The sequence below is a fragment of the Mustela nivalis genome, assembly GCF_964662115.1.
Source record: "Mustela nivalis genome assembly, chromosome: 7".
Classification (NCBI taxonomy): Eukaryota; Metazoa; Chordata; class Mammalia; order Carnivora; family Mustelidae; genus Mustela; species Mustela nivalis.
The window spans coordinates 78,687,204-78,699,432 of NC_139026.1; the positions used below are offsets into that span (position 1 = coordinate 78,687,204).

Below are 12,229 nucleotides of genomic sequence, written 5' to 3' on the forward strand. Positions count from 1 at the left end.
GATTTATAAAGAACTTCTCAAACTCAACACCCAAAAACCAGATAATCGATTCAAAAAATGAGAAGACATGAACATACTTCTCCAATGAAGATATACAAATGCTTAACAGACACATGAAGAAATGTTCATCATCATTAGTCATCAGGGAAATTCAAATCAAAACCACATTGGGATACCACCTTATACCAGTCAGAATGGCAAAAATTAACAAGGCAAGGAACAAAAATGTTAGAAAGGATGTGGAAAAAGGGGAACGCTCTTACACTGTTGGTGGGAATGCAAGTTGGTGCAGCCACTTTGGAAAACAGTGTGGAGATTCCTCAGGAAATAAAAAAATACATCTACCCTATGACCTGCAATTGTACTACTGGGTATTTACCCCAAAGACACAGATGCAGTGAAAAGAAGGGCCATATGTATCCCTATGTTCATAGCAGCAATGGCCAAAATAGTCAAACTGTGGAAAGAGCCAAGATGCCCTTCAGCAGACAAATGGATAAAGAAAATGTGATCCATATATACAATGGAATACTACTCAGCCATCAGAAACGATGAATACCCAACTTTTGCATCAAGATGGATAAAACTGGAGGAGATGATGCTGAGTGAAATAAGTCAAGCAGAGAAAGTCAAGTATCACAGAGTTTCACTTACTTGTGAAACATAAGGAATAACATGGAGGACATCAGGAGAAGGAAAGGAAAATTGAATTGGGGGAAGTTGGAGGGGGAGATGAACCATGAGAGACTGTGGACTCTGAGAAACAAACTAAGGGTTTTAGAGGGGAGGGGGTTGGGGGGATGGGTGAGCCTGGTGGAGGTATTAAGGAGGGCATGTATTACATGGAACATTGGACATTATATGTAAACAATGAATCTTGGAACACTACATCAAAACTAATGATGTATGGTGAGTAATATAACACAATTAAAAAAAAGAGCAATAAAGAAATAATGTTAATATGTGATAGGACAAATTCCTATATTTTACTGTTCTTCCAAATTGTCTTAATGATTTTTGTATATGGTGGCAGATAACATTGTAGATATTGATCTGTAGTCTTCCTTTCTTTAAACATACTAATTTTACCGTCTTTTTTTTTTTTTAAAGATTTTATTTATTTATTTGATAGACAGAGATCACAAGTAGGCAGAGAGGCAGGCAGAGAGGAGGAAGCAGGCTCCCTGCTGAGCAGAGAGCCCAATGTGGGGCTCGATCTCAGGACCCTGGGATCATGACCCCAGCCGAAGGCAGAGGCTTTAATCCACTGAGCCACCCAGGTGCCCCTTACAATCTTTTTTATATTGCTTCACAAAATTGATTTCATTTATAATAAATACATGTTTTTAATGATCAAAAAATGAGCAGTGGATTTTTAGAGACTTTATTAATCTACCAACAAGCTGGTCCTAATGTATAAGATCATTTCAAAAAAATTTGTTTTAAGATGAAATTGCCACAGAACTGACATAATCACCAATACTAAGGCCAAAGAGTAGCAGGTTTCTACAAAAATGGTAACTATGCAATATAGATGCATAAGGAGAAATATAGCTACTCTAGATGTATCAAGCAAAAAGCAGGGGAATGAAAAACAGATCTGTATCATCAGCTACTTAATAATACGGAATATTCAAGTCACGCTGAGCTTTGAGTTTATCAATGCAAATTAAGTACTCCCACACAGTTGACGGTAAATCTTCAGGGCTTACCTTCTAGAAGTGACGGAATTATCTATTTCACTAGGTTGAGAATCAAAAAGAATGTATATTCTTTACTCTTGTGTTAAAATATAGATTATAGGCAATTGTGTAAAAGTACCTTTCTCTTCTACAAACCCCAGATTTCCACGAGGGTAGGAACAATGTGTCAATATATCCTTTGCCTCTGTCATCTCAAAACAACAGAGTATTGAAGATGTTACGGAATCTGTTTTCAATTACAAGGGATGATATGGTTTATAAAGGACTACAACACAGGTGTGTGGTTTTTGGGTGTGTTAAGATGCATAAGGTTGTTACTAATGATTCTAATACTACTTGTTACAAATTTTGTATAAAATAGGGGTGCCTGGGTGGCTCAGTCATTAAGAGTCTACCTTTGCTCAAGTCATGATCCCAGGGTCCTGGGATCAAGTGCCACATCAGGCTCCTAGCTCAGCAGGAAGCCTACTTCTCCTGCCCCTGCCCTGCCTGTGTTCTCTCTCTCTTGTTCTGTTTCTCTGTGTCAAATAAATAAATGAAATAAATTTTTTTTTTTAATAAAATAAGTAGTTTGGTAAGTCATAGTGACTTCATCAGATATTCATTTACATGGGTTAGTTTATTTCAGGAGAAGTAATATTCCCTTGGGAAGAAATAATCATAAATCAGTTTCTGGAACTGCTCTGGAATATTCTGGTCAAATTTCCCTTTATGGGCCGAAAGCTTTGCTAACACAGCAGTACAGTGATTATAATCAATTGCTCCAGAGTAAGACAAAATTCACATGTACTTCCTACAGTGCAACAAACAGAACTTAAAATGCTATACAATTCCTGTGAGAAATTTATGTCAAGAAGTTATTATCCTGCTCTATGTTTCAGTGTTGCTTTAGAGAAATAAGGGGATTGAAAAAGGGGTCATGGAATGACCCTCAAAGAAGATAAGAGACCTATGGCTGACCACCACCACTGTCAATCACTTTCTAGTAGGAGGTAATAAAAAGCATCAGACTATCTCGCCCACCTGAAGCAAATGCTAGTTGTATGCACAAATAATTGAGCTGAATTAAAGGCAACTGCCTCTATGTCTCCAGAACTAGACATACTTTTGGGAAAATAAAATCTCCCTTCACTAGAAAAAGGCTGAACAAGTATGAGGGATATCTAAATGCTGTCTGGCATTCTTTTGGAAAGAGAACAGTGTTTATGGTATATGGTCCCTATGACTGGTTTCTTGGTCAGGGTCCCCAAATTTCTAACCTCTTTCTTTTTCAAAAGAATCAGAAGCAAGTTTAGGAGAATGGAGTCCTCTCTAATTGTGATAAGGTCCTAAGGTAGGGATTTATAAACAAACCTACTCCTTAACACTTCTAAGCTGGGCATCATTTTCTTCCCATTAAGGATTCTCCCACAAGTCAGTAAGGGCTTCACTGGGGCCATGAGATCTCGGTATTTATTAAGGTGCCTCTTATTTGCTAGGATCAGGGCTGCTGAAAAGGTGAAGTGATTGGCAGTGATATTAAAGAGTTTTGATGCTAGTTCAATTAAATGGTACCCTTAGTGAGGACAAAACTCAATTAGGTTGTCTCTGGTTTTGACAATTCTCATCACCTGATGCTCATTTACAGGGAAAACTTACTATTTAAGTAAGTTCCACCTGGCACTAAATGGGCAGAACTTAGAACCCCTCCCTTTACTTCTCAGATAATAGGTACCCAACAGTGTCTTTAGAATACTCATAAATTTGGGTAGTACTGACCCATATTCAAGAGGCCATTAGTTTGACTAAAGAGGGTGATGGAGAGAACAATGTGGCTCTGTAATTTACCAGTTCCATCACTCTCAGCAAGCTAAGTAAATTCTCTGAGCCTGACTTTCTTACCCATAAAATTAAATAATGATAGCAACTGCCCTTAAGGAAACGTAAGGGTGATACACAATTATATTAAAAAAGAATGATACCTGCACATAATAAGAATTAAAAGAAACTATTATTATTTTAAAATAAAAAGCACGTCTGCAATTCTGGTTCATCTATCTTCCTAGGCATATCACCTGGGTTTACTTAGCCCGAACTGAGTATCCACAGATTTGAATGACCTAAACACAGTTTCTTTCCCTCTAACCTATCTACTCCCAATCATATCTCCAAAGACACCTTTGACCTCAAACTCGACATCATGCAATTAACTTCAGACTCCTGTTCTTTCTTTCTGGAGGTCTCTGCCCTTTCCTCTCAGTAAGTCCCCTAAAATTCAAGCAGAAAACTCTTTCTAAAGCTCAAATTTGATCGTGTCATTTCCTTGCCCTATGCTGTTGAATGATTTTCATCTACTATACATTTTGACTTACATAAAGCCCTGACCTCCCTTCCACCTCATCTCATGACTGGTGTCCCTTTCTCCAACATTATCAAACTTTAGAATTCCTTGGAGAGCTTATCTGTTTGACACATGCCCCAGGGGCTCTCTCCACTTTGGCTGGTCTGAGAAACTCTTACCCTGGAAGAATTAGATCAAGTTCACTCCTATGAGGACTTAAATACAGGGCCTATTCACTCAGATGAGAAAAAAGTTACACCTCTAATTCACTAGGCTTTTACTAAAACTTAGCATTTCCTTCAGTCATGAAGGTAGGCAACAAACTACTGACAACAGAAATCACAGATGTGTTCGTAACCCATGACGGTAGTTGCAGAAAGCTCCAAAACCATTGACCTTCACAGTGGTCTTGAAACTGCTTATCCATGCAGCTAGATCTATTACTCAGTGTTAGTGACCAACTCTATACACATTATGATAGAAGAGGTTTATGTAACAAATATTTGGCAGCCATATTTCAATATAATGGATTCCCCTTGTATTCATATAATTTATTTTATGCAGCTGAAGACACGCCTCTCAGAAGGCATCTAGAATAATGTTAAGGTTGTGAACCCTCCTGTGTGATGCCTTCTGGGATGGCCGCAGGAGAAGTGAGTTATGCCGGGGCCTTCTCGGAGGTATCTGTCAGCCTTGCTCACACTGCTTTATAGTCATTTATTTGCATCTTCCTCCCTCCTATCTGTGAATGTGGCGTACGGCTTCCTCTTTTCCCTTTAATCTCAGTATCCCCTGACCTACTGTCACTCTCAAAAATATTTACTGAACAACGAACCGACTACAAAAGCACATAAATATTTTTCCTAAAGTGCTGTATTCTTTGATGTGCTAACGGGTGTAGAATCATACAGCAACCAATTGCTGGATATCTGCTTCTAAAGCCAGGCTGTTCCAGATATGTGATTTCATTTTTCCAGTCTGCTAATTTATTCACCACATAACCTGGATGTTACAGTCCAAGAGGCATGGGTCATAGTATCTTGTTTTGCTATTTGCTTATTAATACGAGGAAAACATTCTCTTGTTACTACCAAGCAGCAACCTGAAAAAGTCACCGAAGCATTTCGTGCACAGCGTATGACTTGCTGCGTGCCCAGAGACCTTCCCACCTCAACCACCTAAACTGCCGAGCCCGTTAGCAGGCCTACAAAATGAATCACTCGGTATGCTGGAGACAGGACTAGAGGTGAAGGCCAAGCACTTTGAAGAAACCAAGGCTTGGAAGCTTCCTACATTGACAACTATTTATAGCAACAAAGTGTCACCCAATTTTTTAGCAAATATACCAACTTCCAGGACTACAAAATTGTACTAAAATCTTCTCTTCCATCAGCACATCACCTGCCTTCTCTCAATTCTAGCTAGCCAGCCCACCTCAACCAACCACCTACCCAACCACATTTACTAAAGAGAGTCTTTTAACTACATTGCTGTTTTGTATTAAAAAAAAAAAAAAAATTTTTTTTTTTTTTTTAAAGGACGGTCCACACCAATAGGTAGGGCAAACATAGTAGGGGCTGTGTAATGTACTTTTTTTTCTTTTTTCCTTTTTTTTTTTTTTTAATTATTTGACAGTCAGAGATCACAAGTAGGCAGAGAGGCAGGCAGAGAGAGGGAGGGGGAAGCAGGCTCCCTGCTGAGCAGAGAGCCCAATGTGGGGCTCGATCCCAGGACCCTGAGATCATGACCTGAACTGAAGGCAGAGGCCCAACCCACTGAGCCACGCAGGTGCCCATGTAATGTACTTTTACATTGTGATATAAATGCTTCAATTTAAAAAACCAGAATACATCTAAGTGTTAATACCTGAACTGTTTTCATCACTTGTTTGAAATCGTAATTTATGAGAAGATGATCTTATTTATTTAAACTTAGAGAATAGTTAAGTTGTTTAGAAATTCCCTTTAGGGGTGCCTGAGTGGCTCCGTTGGCTAAGTGTCTGCTTTAGGCTCAGGTCATGATCCCAGAGTCCTGGGATCGAGCCCCATGTCGGGGACCCTCCTCAGCAGAGTTGGCTTCTCCCTCTCCCTCTGTTCTTCCCCACTGTTCCTGCTCTCTCTCTCTCTCTCTCAGATGAATAAATGAAGTCTTAAAAAAAAAAAAAGAATTCCATTTAGTACTCATTTTATTTGTAGTTTCTTTGGCCTTTATTGTAAGGAAACACCCCAGTGGTTATGACTGCACTTGATTGCTGACACAGTACTGGACAGTGAATTCTTTTTGTTTATCGGAACAAAGCAGGGATGATATTCTAAAGTGGGTTGGCTTGAAATGTGAAAAGAACTCCTCCAGGTTGATTTTATTTATTCATTACAATGACCAGAGCTCTTGAAAGAGACAAAAGGTCCTTATGGATTATGACAGAGATGTGTTTTTCCCTTTGCCTTTTTGTGTTACTTCAAAACTAAGTAAACAAATTCCTAAGAGTTTTTCTCAAAGTCTTCTGAGGTCCAAAAGTAATGAAACTGGTATCTCAAATAAGAACATAAATGACAGCAAATACTAAGTACTCTTCTTACTATGTGACTCCTATCTTTAATCGGAAAGCCAGAGAAAGGGTCTGCAGGCTTAGAACCCTGGAAGAGTGTTTCCAAGAAGTAGAAGACAGTGAAGTTTCCGACCCCAGGGCCCCTCTCACCTGAGTACGATTCTAACCCTGCCGAAAGCATCTGTCCCCATATGTCATTCACTAGACCACCCAGCCCTGTCACACCCTTCTAAACTATTGAGTCTCTGTGTCTCCATAGCCAATGTCCATGTTGCATTACTTCCTGCCTAGGTTCCTGAGTTCTCGTACCTTATCTCCCTCTAGCACCCTTTGTTGTCCCTCTATCACTTCTCTCCTCTGCAGCCAGAGTGATATTTTATATTTTTAAATTGTATCTTTTTTTCAGAGTCATCTTTTAAAAACACAAATCTGATGATGTCATTTCATCTCATCACCCTTCAAAGGCTCCTCAGTAATCTAAAAGATGATGATTATGAGGGCCTGGCATGGTCTGTCACCCAGTTTATCTCTGTGGCATTCTCCTGCTTGCCCACTATGACCCAGCCTCACTCGCACACTCCTTGAAGAAGCCAGGCTCCCTGTGTCGGGCCTGTCTATAGGATGTGTCTTACACCTGGGATGTTCTATCCCTACTCTGCACAGCTAAACTAGAGTCGTCCTTTTTGCCTTTATGGCTTCCCAAGAAGCACTTCTTGACAATGGAAAACACAAGTTTAAATAGGGGATCCTGGGGCACGTGGGTGGCTCAGTGGGTTAAGCCTCTGCCTTCAGCTCAGGTCATGATCCAAGGGTCCTGGGATTAAGCCCCTTATCAGGCTCTCTGCTCAGTGGGGAGCCTGTTTCCCGTTCTCTCTCTCTGCCTACTTGTCATCTCTGTCAAGTAAATAAATAAATAAATAAAAATCTTTGAATAGGGGATCCTGCTATTGTGGGGGGTCTTTGCAGGTCCTTGGCCGAATGCCAAGGCATGAAGCTAAAAAGGTCATGAAAGAAAAGAACTAAAAATGTCCCATAAATGGCCAACTTCCTCCAAGAATCTCTTCTACAATTCTCTCATCCAGGCATCAAACTCAGGGCTGGGTATTTAAATGCTAGCAAAAGACATGCATAACTATTTGGAGATAAGGGTACATGATGATATCGGATGGGCTTTTTGTTTCAACTCTCATTTTCCCTTTGTATACATTTATCTTCACCTGAAGTAGGTCTATTTTCCTCTGTAACCTCATGCATATTTACAAATTTACAGAAAACCTCCTACATATGTTAGATATGTAACACATTTTCCTCTGTAACCTCAAAGCATATTAGCCTATACAACCAGGTCAAAAAAATTAAAATAAGTTAATTTTAATGGAAATAACTAGACAGAAGACTAAATCTGACAGAAATGGAAAGTTGTAGTTCATAGTATAATACTATACTCACCATCAAGTTGCTAAGAATTACTGGATACAAAACACGTCATCACCAGGATGCCAAATACTAGAAAAAAAAATTAGGGCCTAACAGAGTTTCTAAGTTTTATAACTGAATCTAACAGTTTTATAGGGTCATGCCAACAATGTTTGGCAAAAGGACATGCCAAATTATAGTGTCATGCCAACAAGGGTGGCAAAAGGACACAGAAAGTACAGTGATTGCAAAACTACTTTTACTGTAACTAAACTTTGAGGAGCTAATTAGTTAGACATCTACAGTTTCTCAAAACTTGTGTTATCACCATAGGGAGGTCTATAATGAAGCAACGGTTTGAACATTTCAATGTTTGTAAACTTCATCTGGAGGAAAACACAAAAATATTACTCAACAGATAAAGAACTACACTGATTATTTTTGTATTCTTGCTTTAACAACATTCCAGGGAAAAAAGAAGAAGGAATGAAAGGAAGCTGGCAGTTAAAAAAAAAAGGAAGCATTATGGTATGTGGTTCTTAATAGAAGCTATACTGGAACTACCCGAGGGAGTATTTCGAACATACCCTCCACTGTTCTGCTAAGGCAGATTCATGGGAATGAGGGATGGGGTGGCTTTAAATGCTTCCTTAGATGACTCTAAGTAAGACTCTCAATGGAGAAATTTTAACAGGAAAAATAAAAATGAATTAGAGACACAGTCCCTTTTGTCAATTCCTACTAAAATATAGTAATTGCCTCACCCAATAATGGCATTTCATTTTCATGATCTCTTCTGCCTGGCTGCTCATAATTAATCAGTTACTTATTTTTAATCCCCATTGATTTTTCTCTCCTGAATATATTTAGAATGTGTCTACCTGTTTACTTTCGATTTTACCACCACAGTCCAGGCAATTATCTCTCTCAAGGAGAACTCTAATAACCAGACTGCTTACATTAGCATCTGCCCTCTGTGCATCCCACGCCCAGAGAAAAACTTTAGACGAGAAAATCTGGTCGAGCCACTACCCTACTTAAAACTTCTCAATGGGTTCATGTTGTAGACTGAAGATCAGAATTTTTCACGTGACCTCTGAGGTCCTGCATGAATCTGGCTCCGCCCACCTTACCAGTGTTTTCTTAGGCTTCTTTAATTGCAGTAGCATCCTTTCAGTTCCTTGCACTTGCCAAGTTCCCTGTGCCTTGCAAGGCCTTCATAACTGCTGTTTCTTCTGCCTGGCATGCTCCTCTCTTCCTTTCAGAGTTCTGTTCAAATATCCAGTGCTCAGGGTAATCTTCTCTGACAGACTACCCATCATCCCAAGCTCATCTCCTATTATAACCTTTCTTTGTATTATTTTTTTTTTTAAGATTTATTTATTTGAGAGAGAGAGAGAAAATGAAAGGGACAGCATGAGAGGAGAGAGGTCAGTGGGAGAAGCAAACACGCCGCTGAGCAGGCAGTCGGATGTGGGACTCCATCCCAGGACTCCAGGATCATGACCTGAGCCGAAGGCAGTCGCTTAACCAACTGAGCCACCCAGGTGCCCCCTATTATAAGCCTTCTTAAGTAATAACAATAGCTGCAATATTTACTGAATGCTTATTATGTGCGAGGCACTGTTTTCTTATATTAATTTATCCTTAACTATAATCCTATAAGTAGGTGTTCCATAAATATTTCCAACTACATGCATGAACACATGAATGAAGGAATGAGATGAGATTAAAACCCTGAAATTTCACATATATTTTAGGAAGTATCTGCCTACTTTGAAGTGATAGTGATTTGCATATACTGAGATCACATTCAAAATTAATAAAATGTCAAAAATCTGAGGGAAGTGTTACTTAGGAAAGGTACGAATCTTCAAAGCTTTGAAAGCTCTCATAAGAAACCACATTTAATTGGACAAAGAATACTTGACTATAATTGGAATGAATCCATATGCATCACTACAGTCTATAGATTTCTACAAATGGAAGTGCTGAGTCAGTGGGCACAGGCATTTAACTCTTACTAGGCAGAAATGTACTCCTTCCAAAATGAAGAGAAATTTACAATCTCATCAACAGTATACAACATTTTTAAGATAGATATTAAGTCAATTTCCCTTTTAAATCTGTTTTATTTGCTCAATTTTCCTATATGGATCATTCCATGAGGAAAGCACAGTATCTACATTTACAGCCTAAACATTACTCATCCTATGGTGTATTGCAAACATGACTTTCATGTTTATCTTAGAGAAAGGGGAAAGTGTATACATAATTTTAACAAAATCAAGAAGACAATCAGAGACTAGAACAATCAGTATGGGGAATGCAGGTCTTTTATAAAATCACTCAGAATATATGTACATACTACCAAATTCCCACAAGGCCTAACGCGTTACTCTGAAAGAAGGCACAAAATGTAGAACTGTTTCTCATATTCACTGACTCCCAAAGGACATGTAAAATTTGGTTCTGATTCAAAAGCTGCTGCCCATTTTTGTGATGAGAATAAAATTCTGCTGTACCAATTCTCCTCCTCCACTATACTCTAGTACTGAAATATTAGGTAGATGACAACCTCAAAGGATCAGAAGGATTAATAGGTTGATAATCACAAATTGCTATGCAAACTCTACTAGGGCAATAAATATTTTTATTTAAATTTTAAAAGTTGATGTCAAGAAAACCACTTTATTATGCCAATCATTCAAAAGTTTGTCATTCTTTTACTGTATCAGAAGTTCATAAAACTTCTTTCATACTCTGGCTAACTTTCTGCTTTTAGGTGCTCTGACCGTGTGTGTATCGATCTTATTCTGAATCTAAATTACTCCATCTAAACCAGGTATCATGTATTAGAGTTGCTCAAACAACTTTAATTTTTTAAAAAAGATTTTATTTTATTTATTTATTTGTCAGAGACAGAGAGAATGAGCACAAGCAGGGGGAGTGGGAGGCAGAGCAGGCAGAGGGAGATCCCAGGACCCTGGGATCATGACCTGAGCTGAAGGCAGACACTTGACCGACTGAGCCACCCTGGTGCCCCAACAACAGTAACATTTTAAGTAATCTGTCAGGAGTAACTATGTTAAAAACATTTTACTTAAAATATCTATGAAGAAAAACTAAAAGGAGAGCATGGAGAATTCTGGTAATGGCTCTATCACCTAGCAGCTGATGTGGGATATTCATAGAAAGTAAATGCGACTATATCTAGTAATAGTCTATTCTAAAGCTAACTTCTTTCATCAAGACATCTTTAAGTCTTCTTCAGAACCAGATGAAGACTTAAAAATTCAGTAGACCAATATAGAAGTAAATTTATTAGTAAGAGAAAGAAGGAGTATAACCATTTACTTCTAAAGGAAAGTGGATATCAGAATTTGGGACCCGAAAGGCATAATAATATATATCCTTTCATTGCTATAAATGAGAAACCACCATAAATACAATAACCACTCAATATGAAGTTCCAAGTGGAATCTAGTGTATCAATGTGTTGTTTTATTTTTTTATTTTTTAAAGATTTTATTTATTTATTTGACAGAGAGATTACAAGTAGGCAGAGAGGCAGGCAGAGAGAGAGAGGAGGAAGCAGGCTCCCTGCTGAGCAGAGAGCCCCATGCGGGACTCGATCCCAGGGCCCTGAGATCATGACCTGAGCCGAAGGCAGCGGCTTAACCCACTGAGCCACCCAGGTGCCCCCAATGTGTTGTTTTAATTTCATATAGGAGTATATGACTAAAAGTTGATATATTAATAAATCATTTACCAATTTACTTGAGACTTGTGTCCATCTAGTTGAGGCTGAAGGACTATCATTTTTTGTTTTTAATACTAAGTCTTGGGGCACCTGGGTGGCTTAGTTAGGTAAGTGCCTGACTTTTGATTTCAACTCAGTTCATGATCTCAGGGTCATGAGATTAAGCCCTTGTGATGGGCTCCACACTGGGTGTTTGGAGCCTGCTTTAAGATTCTCTCTCTCCCTCTGCCCCTTCCAGACCCCTGCATGTGCGTGTGCTTACTCACTCTAAAGCAAGCAAGCAAGCAAGCAAGCTAGGTTTGTTCTATCCATGTATTTTAAAGGGGCTGGTAGTCTTTTAAACCACTAAAATGAAGTTATAACCTTTGAAACTCTGCTGCCAGATACATTAATTGGTCTGTTCATTCAATCTCTAAGTGATTCATTTGTGCATTCTTTAGTCCATCTGACTGTCCATCTATCCACTTCTCCAACCATCT

At 38.9% G+C, this 12,229-nt stretch overlaps 1 protein-coding gene across 1 annotated transcript in view; it reads right to left on the reverse strand.

Moving 5' to 3' along the window:
- Window positions 1-12,229, reverse strand: part of SLC2A13 (solute carrier family 2 member 13) — a 373,009-nt gene that overhangs the window by 100,420 nt on the left and 260,360 nt on the right. The window lies entirely within an intron of this gene.